Source organism: Eptesicus fuscus, chromosome 19 (assembly GCF_027574615.1).
Source record: "Eptesicus fuscus isolate TK198812 chromosome 19, DD_ASM_mEF_20220401, whole genome shotgun sequence".
In the NCBI taxonomy this organism is placed as follows: Eukaryota; Metazoa; Chordata; class Mammalia; order Chiroptera; family Vespertilionidae; genus Eptesicus; species Eptesicus fuscus.
The window spans coordinates 12,708,554-12,722,308 of record NC_072491.1 but is presented as its reverse complement, the minus strand read 5'-3'; the positions used below and the strand labels follow the sequence as shown (position 1 = coordinate 12,722,308).

Genomic DNA, 13,755 nt, shown 5'->3' with positions numbered 1-13,755 from the left:
ACAGTTCCTGACATGGGCTATGTACTCAATGAAGAATAGCTATTATTGTAACCCTATTGTTCTCTTTCACACAGCCTTACAGAGTCTGCCTCTAAAACAAATACCGAAACCATCCACTTCTGTCTCCATCTTGGGCCAAAGAACTATGATTTCTTTCCTGGATTCTTGCAGTAGCCTCCTAACTGGTCTTCCTGCTTCCGTCCACTCTTGTTCTCCCACAATCTGATCCACAAAGCAAACAGAGTGATCCTTTTGTTGCTGTTGTTGTTAATCCTCACTGGAGGATGTTTTTTACATTGATTTTTAGAAAGTAGAAGGGGGGGAGGGGAGGGGAGAGACAGAGAGAGAGAGAGAGAGAGAGAGAGAGAGAGAGAGAGAGAGAGAGAGAGAGAGAGAGGGGCACATTGATTGGTTGCCTCCTGCAGGTGCTCCAGCCAGAGCCAGGATTGAGCCTGCAACCATAAGGTACAAGGTATGTGCCCTTGACCAGAATTGAACACGCAACCCTTTAGTCCACAGCTGACGCTAATCACTGAACAAACCAGCTAGGGCCAGGGTGATCCTTTGCAAAGGTACGTCAATCACACATCATACCAACTATTTAGAATTCTGCTTATCATAACTTTAAAAGGTCTTTAGTAATGACTCCATCTCTCTAACCCCGTGCCATTTGTATTCCCTCTTACTTTACTTCAGCCTCTAGCTGCCCGAACTTGGCAAGTTTGCCTTGCTAGGACCTTTGCACCTGCTATTCCGTCTGCCTTCCCCATCTCTTGTTTGCCTTGTTCTTGTCTTGGAGGACACAGCTCAAATGTCAGCGGAGTGCACTTCAGTTTGAGACACTAAAGCAGGCGTCCTCAAACTATGGCCCGCGGGCCACATGCGGGTGTTTCTGCCGTTTTGTGTTTTTACTTCAAAATAAGATATGTGCAGTGTGCATAGGAATTTGTTCAGATTTTTTTTTAAACTATAGTCCGGCCCTCCAACGGTCTGAGGGACAGTGAACTGGCCCCCTGTTTAAAAAGTTTGAGGACCCCTGCACTAAAGTAACAGCCTACCTGGTTTCTGCCTCTCCCAACCAACACCCCCGCCCCCTAGAATGTAAGCTCCATAAGAGCAGAAACAAAGACTGTCTTTTTCATTACTGTATTCCCAGTGCCTAGAACAACAAACCTGTCTCTCCAACATACCAGGTACTGAATCAGTATTTATTAAATTAATGTCGAGTGGATTAGAATAGAGGAAGAATGGAGAAGGCCGCCAAGAATGAAGGCACCAGGGGCCAATTATTATGCGTTTGCAGTCATCCCGTGGGAAATGATGAGGCAGTAGCAGTGGTTTTCAACCTTGGCTGTGCATGGGAATCACCTGGGGAGTGACTCTTAAAAACACTGACGCCTGTGGACCATCCTCAGAGATTCGGATTCAACTGGTGGACGTCGCCTGGGCATCAGGATTTTTAAAAGCTCCGCCACGTATTCTATGTGCAGCAGCCAACGTGGAAACCATTAGCAGCGTGAGTGCAGGGATGTTTAGAATGTATCGTGAGTAGGACATGGTGGCTAATTTTGAATTGGAAGTGGCCAAAGGGAGGGTTCCCTGGGGGGAAATCCTAGATTTCTGGCTTGGGCCTGGGTGAATGAGACAGGCAAGTTTGGAGAAAAACCTAAATTCTGTCTTGGACAGACCAAGTTTGAGGTGCCTTTGGGGATTCAAGCGGAGATGTTCTATAGATTTGTTTCTTCATAGATCCACGTGGCCTCAGTGAAGAGTAGGAAATCCCTCTACTTCTCAAGAAGACAAGCAGGAAGAGGCATCCTGGAAAACATGACGATTGCACAGTGTGCCAGGCCACGCCCACCCAGCCCAGCCTCTTTCCTCAAAACCCCCTTCCAAGCCCAGGCCCCATCTGTGCTGAAACGTTGTTCAACATGTTGACATATTTTCAAGAAGGATTACATTATGTATGAGTACTGTTCCATAAATCCATTTAAATTACTATTCTTGTACTACCTTTCGGCTTAAACTAGCCCTTTGATTAAACTGCTGGCAGCCTTCAAATAGCATTTTAAAGGAATGTACGTCTAACAGCTTAAAAACGTCCCATACATGAAAATAAACATGCCCATCATTACTTCCTTTAAGTTTCGTGGTTAAAGATACTTCAATTGCCTAGCTTGTTTAGTTTTCTAACTGGTAAACATTTACTGGGTTACCAAAGACACCCAGTACCATCTGAAAGACCATGATTCCTTGGCTTGTTTCTGATTTAAATTAGACACACTAACACAAAGACCAAAAGGGTGATATATTTAGTTAAGTAACAGATGGCAAAAGGACATTCTGTCCAGCATCTATCACATTCCGTTTCTCAGTATTCCAAGGAAGAGTAAATTTAAATCTTGAAGAGAAATAAACTAGGAAGGAAGGGACCAGGTCTGGACTGAGTATTTCTTCAACTAAGAACTGATTGCAAGGTCATGCTTGGGTTAAAAAATTCAAAGGGGACATGAACTGGCTTAACTAGTAAAGAATACAAGGGGGTGGCCCAGCTCGTGTTGCTCAGTGGTTGAGCATGGACCTATGAACCCAGGAGGTCACGGGTTCAATTCCCAGGTCCGGGACATGCCCAGGTTGTGGGCCCAGGGTGGGGTGTGCAGGAGGCAGCCAATCAATGATTCTCTCATTATTGATGTTTCTCTCTCTCTCTCTCTTTTCCTCTCCTTTCCTGAGATCAATAAAAAATATATATATTTTTTAAAAAAGAATATGAGGGGATGCAACAAAGCTAAAGTCATTCCGAATGTATCAATTAAGAACTGAACTATGAATTCTCAATACTTAAATGACTTTGTGAAATTAGGAAAGAAAAGAAAAAAAAAAAAAGCCAGCGGAAAATATTCTCCGAGCCCTCCCGGAGGGTGTTAAGTTGTGGCTCCGGGCTGCTCCTCGCAGCCCCCGCGGAAGACTGAGGTCTAAGTGACACTAACCGAGCGCGGGCGGGGGCGCGCCCCCACTCCCGGGGGGGGGGGGGACCTTCCCGGGCGGACAGCGGCAGGACTCGCTGCACCGTCCCGGCCCCCCCGTCTCCCGGAGCTGCCCATCGAGCAGGGAACCCGGCGGCCAGAGGAACGAACACGTAATGGCGTGCGAAACCCCCAAGTCCGGCATCTTCCTTCAGCGCCTGGGCAGCCGCCGGCTCCGGGCGAGCTGCTGGCGGGGGCCGCGCTCCGGGACCCCGGGACCCCGGGTCGCAGGCGGGGCGTCCCCGCACCCGCGCGGGGCGAACGCGCGCGAGTATTGCGCGGCTGCACCCTACACCGCCCGCTCCGGCCGGGTGGGCGTGACGCCATGACGTAGGCACGCGGGCGGCGCGGCGGGACGGGGCGGGGTGGGGCGCGGCGGGGGCGGGGGGCGCAGGGGGCGGGGACAGCGGGGGCGGAGGCTGGGCGGGCGGGCGGGGGAGAATGGCAGTTGCGGCGCTGGTTCCCGGGAACGGCCGTTGAGACAGAAGTGCGGAGGAGGAGTTGGGGAAAGCGGCCGTCGGGACCCCTCCTCTCCGTCCCCCGCAGCCCCCGCCCCGGCTGAGAGGCGCCTCGGCGGGTCTGCGGGACCCTCCTCCATACTTCCTCCTGCTCTGCCGCCGCCGCCGCGAGAGGGGCCTGCTGGCCCGCACCCCGCGCCCGCCTCCCGGAGGAGTTGAAGGTACGGGAGGGCACGAGCGGAGGAGGATACGCCCGGGAGCGGGAGGGCAGGGGCGGCTCCCGTTTCCGAGCCGCGGCGCCCCGGCCCCGGCTGCCTCCGCGCCCCTCCCCGGCTCGGAAATGGATTCGGAAATGCCTCGGGAGAGGCGCCCCGTCTTGGGCTCGGCGCGGGGCTGGGGCCGGCGCTGGCCCGGGGTCAGGCCTCGGTCTGGTTCCGCGTCCGCCGCGCCCGGCCCTGCGTTGGCGCCCGGGTGGCCGCGGCCCGGGGCGGAGCGTGGGAGCCGCCCGAGCCCGTCCGGGGCCGTCCGGAGGCGGCCGGCCGGCGGTGTGGGGACGGGCCGGGGCGGCGCTCCCCTCGGCACTGCCCCGGCCCCTGGAGCGGGGGGGACACCGCGGGCGGCGGGGGCGGAGCGCATTCCTGACGGGTGAAATCGGCTCTAACGGGACCCGTTTCCGGGCCTGGCTGCAAATTCGGAGCCGGGGCCTGCGCCCCCCGCTCCTGCTGCGGGGGCCCGAGGGGGAGGGAGGCATGCACCCGGGAAGGCTCCCTGCGGGAAGACTGCCCAGCCCTTCCCGAGCAGACATTGCACCAACGAAAAGGGTGCAGTCTTGGGGTTCAAGTAGGTGTTCATAGGGGGGGGGTCCATCAGGATTGTCTCCCTCATGCCAAACCTTCAGGGAGTTCCCAGCCTTCACGCAGCAAGGAATGCCGCTATTTTTAATTCGCATTTCCCCCTGTCATCCGAGTTCCCTTCTACCATTGTTCTTTGCCCGTCCCTTCATGGGAAGAAGTTTAGGGTTCAGTCAACCTGCGACAAGGGCAGTAAGAAAAGAAAGAAGGGGAGACAGTGGTTAAGGCTATAAATGGGAGAAAGAAAGGCCTTGCCCTGGCCGCGGTGGCTCAGTTGGTTGAATGTTGTCTGGATTCCCCGTTAGGGCACCTACCAGGTTGCGGGCGTTCGATCCCCTGTAGGGGAACATATGGGAGGCAACCGATCGATCTCACTCCCTACCCCTCTGTTTACAAAAAATAAAAATAAAAAAAATTTAGAAAGGTCTTATTTTTTTTCCCCATTGCTCCTTGGACGTAGAAATATACGAACGCTGCTTATTCTGGTTGACATTTATTATTCAAAATATGCAGAATGTTATGTTTTGTTGACGTTGGAAAGGACAGCGTTTAAGTGCCGCTGCAGTTTTCAAACCCAGGTTGGCTGGAAATGACAGTTTTAGTAAACAGTGGAGGCATAAAGCAACCCTTTCCTGTGACTGGTTCCCTTAACATGTTTGTGATCTTTTCTTCCCCCCTTTCACTTTTTGCGGCTAAGACCATGGTTATCTATTTATTTATATTATTTTAACTTGATTTCTTGACCCTTCTGATGATATGAAGTCTGACCGTATTCCTAACCTTCATTTTCAATTTTGTCCTTATCTTAATGCGAAATCTTTCTACTTCTGCTTATAACTCAAGCTATTGTTACCATGTTTGTCTATTTATGCTTCCTTAACGCCCAGCTGTCTGACCTGAATCAAGATGTAAATATTTCTCTCTATTTAGAAAGTGGTGCTGATCTATTAACTCTTATTTTCAAATGTTCTTTCCTTGCTACGTGGTTAAAGGTTTAGAATTAAGTCTTAGGACAGAAACCAAATTGTGCAACAATAATTAAAACTTTTGTTAGTTTAATATTCTCCTTTTTATTACTGAAATGTAAATTTAATGTGTCTTTGGGAACTATTATTTTTAAATGTATTTTTATTGATTTCAGAGAGGAAGGGAGAGAGAGATACAAACATCAATGATGATAGAGAATCATTGATTGGCTGCTTCCTGCATGCCCCCTACTGGGGATCCAGCCTGCAACCTGGGCATGTGCCCCTGACCCAGGAATCAAACCCAGGACTCTTCAGTCCCCAGGCCGATGCTCTATCCACTGAGCCAAAGCAGCTAGGGCTATGGGAACTATTTAATGTCACCTCAAGGTGTCCTTTTGAGAAAAAAAAATGGCATTTGGCAACTAATGTTAGTGTATTTTTTCAGTATCTCTTCCCAGAGGATTCCTGTATGATTAACTTTTAAAAGTGCAATATTAGAATCTAATGAACAAAATAAACTGATGCACAAAATAGATCCTGAGACATGGAAGCATGCTACAGACTGATGAATCTCAGTGGGAAGGCAGGGATTAAATGGGGGACTTTATATGCATATATGCATGGCCTGAGGACACTGCAATAGTGTGGTGAAGGCCTAGGGGTGGGTTTTGGGATGGAGGGGGCCAATGGGGGGAAAAGGGGACATCTGTAATACTTTCAGTAATAAAGATAAATTAAAAACAAACAAACTACAACATTATTTTAGGAGTTGAAACACAACCCAATTTCTAGTCTCCAAATAGTAGCTACTTGAAGCACTGTTGCTTCATTTGATGGATGCATCAATTGAGAGAGTTTATATGTATAAAGAAGAGTGTATTTCACTGTCATCTAGCCAGTGTGGGAATCTTTTATTTTGGTGTGATCTATAGAATTTTGGGTGCCTTTTTACTTGACTAAATGAAACCATATTAGTATATGCTTTTAAAGATACCTCAGTAGCTTAGTAGGAAATAAATGCATTTTACAAATTTGAGATATAGGGGAGTCACAAAGTAATACTTTTGCAGTTGTGAATGTAAAGCACTTGGGGTCACCTCTCTTTTTTAAAAATATTTTTAATGTATTTTTTTAGATCGAGAGAGGAAAAAAAAAAAAGAACTAGGAATCAAACCCGAAACTTGGGTATGTGCCCTGACCGGGAATTGAACCTGCCACCTTTTGGTGTATAAGACGACACTCCAAGCCACACTGGCCAGGACTGGGGTCACCTCTCTTTAATGGGATCAGATTGAAAGATGTTATTTGTTTTTATGGGGTTGTTAGATGGCATTAGTTACAGGTAATTTGAAGCAAACTTTTTTAACATTTGAAAGAATTTTGTATATTATACCAGGCTCTTATTTTATCTTAAACACGTATTTAGATTTATCACAGAAATTCTTTGGTTTCTAACCATAACACCCCTTACTCCCCCCTTTTTTCTTTTAATTTGGAGGGCACGGAGTATTGAAAAATGTAATTTTCTCAGTTTTTCAAGAGTGAGAGGGAAGATAAATATTTGTGAGAACATATAAAAGTCCCTAATCATGTGCAGGGGATAGAGTAAGGGCATATACACCTGAATTCCCTCCTTATATTTCTTCTTCACTCAGTTTATAAAGGAAATGCTAGAGAATTGTGGGATGTTTTTTGTTTGTTTTCTGATGTTACTAAAAAGTGACAATTGATTGTCACTGGCTGATTTCATGCTGACTAAGCTATATGCTCTTTGATTGTTGGAGGCCCATATAAAAATTGGGTCATTTGGGGCTGAAGAAAAGTCGAATTTCTAAATTTATATTTGATTGCACATTCTATTGTATTTGGCAAACTAGCACTAGTAGAGTTTAATGCTGGTCTGAAAGGACCCATGATCAAATATGAAATAACTTTAGCTTAAAGATTTTGGGTTGATTCTCCTTTTTAGCAAACTGCAACATTATTAATCTGATTACTTATAAAGAACAGTTAAATTTTCCTTAGGTGATTTTGTTTCTCCAATCAGGAGTAGTTACTATTTTTCTTTGGCTTTTTTTTTTTTTTTTTAAGTCATAAAATGTCAGTTCTTTGTTAGCTGGCAGAAGATGTATAGCCTTAAAACAACTATGTAACCATACCTGCACAGCTAAAGATTGACGGTTAGTAGGCTTTTGCTAAACACATCTGTATTTCAGATGGTAGACTTCAACCAAAAATGGCAATGAAATCATTTTGGGTGTTTATAAGTTGGGTACTAAATTTTGTTTCTCAATACCTATTATATGTCAGTAATACTTTCTGTATTAAAGTGGGGAAAATTAGCACCTTTTGAGAAAGTCCCTTTTGAAATCCTGTTTGGGAGAGTTTTCACATGTGAATGCCTTAGCAGGACAAAACTGATGAGTTGTTTTAGTTCTCAAATAAGTTTGTACATTGAATTATGAAGCAAAAGCCTGTTCAAAATCCCCTAGTTTCTTTAAGCCCAGAAGAAACTTCAAAACTCAGTCTTGGGTCCAAAAAACTGGAGTTAGCCCCTTAAAATTATGTACACTTAATATTTTCAATCTCTGCCCTTCTCTGGAGACCCCTGAAAGGCAGGTTGCCAGGTGATGAGACAGACACTCAGGCAGAGGTGAGCCATAAGAGGGAGCAAATTAGCTAGAGGCAAGGAGCAAGAAACCAGGAGAAGCCCAAGGGGTGTAGCACAGTGTTTGAGCATTGACCTATCAACCAGGAGGTCACAGTTCAATTCCCAGTCAGGGCATATTGCCTGGGTTGCAGGCTTGATCCCCAGGAGGCAGGAGGCAGCTGATCAATGATTCTTTCTCATCATTGATGTTTCTATTTCTCTTTCTCTCTCCCTTCCCATCTGAAATCAGTAAAAATATATTTAAAAAAGAAATAAAGAAACCAGGAGAAGCTATTGGGAATGTGATAGTGTTAGGCTTCTAGATAAATATTATATAGCAGAATAATACATCCTAAATTAAATTATTATGCATTATCACAAATGAGATAATGTATGTGAAATGTGCCATAGAAGTGTAGGTGATAATATAAACTCTATTATGGCAGGGACCATTCTCTTTGTTCACTCTTAAGGTCTTAACATACAGCCTGACCATAATAGGTGTTGAATAAGTATTTGCTAACTGAGTAAAGCCTATATAATGTAAAGTATCTACTTCATAACTTGCTCTATGTTATGTATATAATCTATATAATAAAAGCCTAAGCGACCTTTATGGCAGAACGACCGGTTGCTATGATGCGCACTGAAGACCCGGGCAGACGCTCAATGCAGGAGCTGCCCCCTGGTGGTCAGTGCACTCCTACAGGAGGAGCAGCGCTAAGAAGCGGCAAGCCTAGCATAAGGAGCAGTGAGCAGGTGGGAGGTAATGAGCAAGGGGTCCCAGACTGCCAGAGGGTGCAGGCCTGGCTGAGGGACCGCCCCCCTCCCGCCCAGTGCACAAATTTCGTGCACTGGGCCTCTAGTATGAGTCATAAATGTAATCTAAGGTTTTCTACGTCACATTAAAAAATAAAGAAATAGGTGAAATTAATTTTCATAATTATTTAACCCAGCATATTCAAACTGTTATATCAAGGTGTATTAATGAATGACTTTACAGTCTTTCTCTTTTTTAAATTGATTTGAGAGAGAAAGAAAAACATCAATGTGAGACAGAAACATGGGTTGGCTGCCTTCCGCATGTACCCACAACCTGAGTATGTGCCCTGACTGGGAACTGAACCTGCCACCTTTTGTACTGGACAATGCTTCAATCAACTGAGCCACACCTGCCAGGGCAATGTTCTTTTATTCATACTAAGTCTTCAATCAGTAAGTGTGTACACTGGGCAGCATAGCTCTAGGGGCATTTTGTGTGAAATGTTTTTCCTTTCTACAGAAAGCTTTTTCTTTGTCTTTTGATACTCTTTTTCTAACTGATTGACATGTCTTTTGAGACCAAATACAGAAGGGCATATGTCATTTAACTGGAATTACTTAGTTGAATTGACTATCAGGATACCTGACTTCTCTCAGTTTTACAACTTCCCCAAAATGACTGTGCCTCACTCACCCTGAATATAAAATGAGGAAGAATGTGCTATCTATTTCACTGGATTAATATAAATTATATCTTTGAAACGCTCAACTACTAAAGATTATTACAAGGAGGTTTTTTCTTCATTATTAGTAACTTGTCATAATGAGTCTCAGAATAAAAACAAAAGGAATAAACACCCCAAGAGATTGCTGCATATGGGGATCCTGTTACCTCTCACATTGGAATCAGTTACAATGCATAATCAATACACTATGCTCTTGTAACATACAGAATCAAGAGAGGTAGCTAGGCTGTTCAAGCATCTTGTATTGTAATTTCTTCTGATCTTCTGATTTTAAATTTCTAATCTATTTAAATATTGCCCAAACTAATCTGTCCTTTAGGTTTTGTTTGTATGAATAACTGCCACTTCTTATATAGGCATCCTTAAATTAAATATCATGAAATAAAGTTCTTTGGAAAGAGGGTGTGGGCACTGATTAGTGTATATTAGTGAGCAAAGTAAAACGATCCTTTAGAAAAGCCTATCATCACAGGATATGTGATGTATATAGCACAATGACTAATTCTGTCCAAACCAAGTTTTGCTCAGTAAGCAGTTGTATATAGCCAAATCATATACATAGTCAAATCAAATGGATAGTTCTTTATAGCCATACCCTTTAAATTAAAGAAAAAAAACTTTTTTATTATGGATGAACAGCCTTTGGTTTTTTTGTATAAATAAAATATATTCTAATGATGTCCTTAGCGAAATTATCTGGAATCAGGCCCTGGCCTGGGTGGTTTAGCACCGCCCCATGCACAAGGTCACTGATTTGATTCTCAGTCAGGGCACATGCCAGGGCTGTGGGTTTAGTCCCCAGTAGGGGGCTTGCAGGAGGCAGCTGATGTTTCACTCTCTCACCCTCTCCCTCACCCTTCCTTTCTCTCTAAAATCAATAAAAACATATTTTTTAAAAAATATTTCTGGAATCATGTTTTAGGTTGAATGGTAGCCCTCTGAAAGATATGTTCATATCCTAATCCCTGTGAATGATACCTTATCTGGAAAAATAGTCTTTGCAGGTGTAATTAAGTTAAGGATTTGAGATGAAAGGGTCATCCTGGATTATCTGAGTAGGTCCAAAATCCAGTGATAAATTGTTCTTATTAGGGAAGAGCAGAAGGAAATTATATACAGAAGAAGAGAAGACACAAAAGAGGAAGAGGCAATGTGACCATGGAAGCAGAGATTGGAATGATTTGTGCATGAGCCAAGAAATGCTTACAGTCACCAGAAGCTGAAAGAGGCAAAGAACAGATTCTCCCTTGCAGCCCCAAACCAGGACTATGAGAAAATAAATTTCTCTTGTCTTAAGCCACACACTTTGTGGTAATTTGTTACAGCAGCCACAGGAAACTAATATACACTCAAAAGTTTTTAGTAAGCCAAAGGTTTATGATTACATCTGTTTTATATCCTGCATTGTAACTATCAGAGACTAGCCTATTCTAAAACTTTTTCATGTCATCATACCCGACATTTTGCACTATGCTTTTTCTAGTATTTCCTTATTGTTGCATTGTTTGCCCTGCTGAACAAAGAAGGCTTGGAATGAACTAGCCAAAATCTATTTTTCATTGAAAAAAAAAATTGAATTGATAATGGTTTTTCTTTCTGTAGTAGCTTATTTTTTGTAATGGATTGAGTAATGAGTATTATTTGTAATGAGTATTATTAAAATTACAAAGTACCTTTTTTTTTTCTACCTCACAATCAAGAATAGGTAAACGTGGCAGGTGTGTGTTTGTAAAGCTGTTTAAGAACCATCTCTTTGGGGAGGCTTTGGAGCATGTGGGAATAATTTATTCTGAACTATTAGTTTCTGTTTGTGGGAGATCATACAATCTTTAGGATAGAGCTCAAGGCAGTATATTTGAGTCTTGGTAAGCATTCATTTTCCAAAAAAACTTGCTGGAAACTGATACTTGCCTATGCTAATAATCTGTTGAATCAGTCCCTCTTCCCCTATTACTTAGTAGTTGGGTTGAAGTTATTTATCCCATTTTTAATATTAGAAAGACCACTCAAGGTAGATTTGTCGCTACATAAGCATAAGGCTGAAAACATTAGTTACATTTACTTTAGAGAAATTCATGTACTATAATGATATATTTCAAACTTCCAAATGACTGGCTATTCATAAAAAAGCCATTTCAGAGACAACTTTTTTTTCATTTCTAACCTTAAGTGTGATAATCCTTTCAACACTTTTATGCAGTAAATGGTTTAGTTACATGAATGCCATACCTTATGCTGGATTCTTCGTGTATGTTATTTTATTTAACCCTAATAATAATCCTACAGGCTGTAAACATTATTATTATTCCTCGTGTACAGTTGAAGAAACTGTCTTAGTAATTTAACCTAGTGTCACACAGTTAACTAATAAGTGTCAGAGACTGAACTTGAACCCAAATATTGTGACCCTGAAGTCCATGCTTTACTCTCTGAATAAAATATATGCTATCATTACCCATATTTGTATAGTATTTAAAAAACATTTTTCTCTCCAAGCTACTCTAAATTTTTTCCTCCCACTAAGTAGGTAAGATAATTATGTCAGAAAAAGACAACCCCAAAATCTCATGGTGGAACACAATAAAAATCTATTTCTTACACAAAGAACTGTGTGGATGACTCTGGTGTCCAGATTCCTTCCATCTTGTGACTCAGCTGTCCCCTAAGGCCTGCTTAGAGTTAACCACTAGAATTACTACATTTAGCCAGCCAGAGGGAGAAGAGAGAGAACTTGAAGGATATTTAAAGGGATGGTTTGGGGACCAATTTTGGAAGGGCCATAACATTAGTATACTCACATTGCATTGGCCAGGACTGGACATATGGCTGTATGTAGCTGCAAGTGGAATGGAAATTAGTTCTATATGCTGGGGAGGAAGATGAAACAGGTGAGTCTATAACAACATCTCTGCCACAATTGTGTTTTCTCTGTTTTACAGATGATACAGAGAGGTTGGTACTGAACTAAAGCCACAAAACCACTGGGTGTAGCAATCCATAGAACCCAGATTTCCTTACATCTGCATATAATATGCTCATGTTTCTGAGGAGACATTCAAATAATTGAAAGACATTTAGATTTTTAGCACCATAAGCAGGGTCTCAGCATCAACTATTTTACCTCTTTGTGTCATATTTTAAATATATTTTTATTGATTTCAGAGAGGAAAGGAGAAGGAGAGATAGATAGAAACATCAATGATGAGAGAGAATATTGATTGGCTGCCTCCTGCATGCCCCCTACCTGGGATCGAGCCTGCAACCTTGGGCATGTGCCCTGACTGGGAATCAAACCTTGACCTCCTGGTTCATAGGTAGATGCTCAACCACTGAGCCATACCGATTGGGCTGTGTCATTATATTTTAAATGAAGATATTATAATTGAATTAGGAAGAATGAAAAACTTAAAAACAGTTTTCAGTGATAATTGCCATTTTAAGTGAAGATGAGATAGCACTCTAATATCTTTATGTACATATTTATAATCAACTGTCCTTTGAAAATATAATATTGATTCACCTTTTTGTATGATTTTGCTTTATTTAACATGTGATGCATTACTCTGGGCCATCTGCAACTTCATGTTTATTCTTACATTATGGATCTGAGACATTTGTTTCCAAATGAAAGTTGTTTTTTAACCTTCCCCATAACTTAACTCTCTGGAAAGAGCTGCATCTTCAAATCTTAATATAATAGAAGTATGTTCTGAGCTAATAATTGGTACAGATATGAATATTGTATGAAGGTAAATTAGTGAGAGCAGAAAAGATTTACTGAAACTGATTTTAACTTTTACTGGCAAATTAAAATCTAGTATCTCAGCAGTCGCAGTTAACCTTTTGTTATACTTTAAACTCCTTGGAGAATATTTTGAAAGCTACAGATTCTATCCCTATAGAGTATATATATATATATTCACAATTTAGTTACAGTTTTAGAGATTTCATGGATTTCTCTGAAGCTTACCCATATATTAGCTGTTATTTTTAAGCATTGTTATCCTTCTCCAAAAAATTATTAAGGTGCCTATTGTATTTTTACTTTAACAGGCTGTAAAGAGATGTTTAATAAGTCAGTTTTATAAGAGAGTAATGAGTATCTGTCTCCTTAATATTATTTGGTCTGCAAGAATTATGTCCAGGGTCTACATTGCTGCTATAACTGAATATGGCAGCTATATTGTGGACTAGATTTATTAGAGGAAAATATGGCATTTCCAAATTTGCGGTGGGTAAGATGAATGACATACTTACTCTAAATAATTTTAAACATTTAAATAGCCTTTTTGAG

At 42.4% G+C, this 13,755-nt stretch overlaps 1 protein-coding gene across 4 annotated transcripts in view; it reads left to right on the top strand.

Moving 5' to 3' along the window:
• Window positions 1-3,460: 3,460 nt before the first annotated feature.
• RNF19A (ring finger protein 19A, RBR E3 ubiquitin protein ligase) overlaps window positions 3,461-13,755 on the top strand; it is a 52,418-nt gene continuing 42,123 nt past the window's right edge. For all 4 annotated transcript variants that reach the window (XM_054708517.1, XM_054708518.1, XM_054708519.1 and 1 more), the window contains exon 1: window positions 3,461-3,705. The gene's annotated coding sequence lies outside the window, so the exon portion shown is untranslated. The remainder of the gene's footprint in view (window positions 3,706-13,755) is intronic.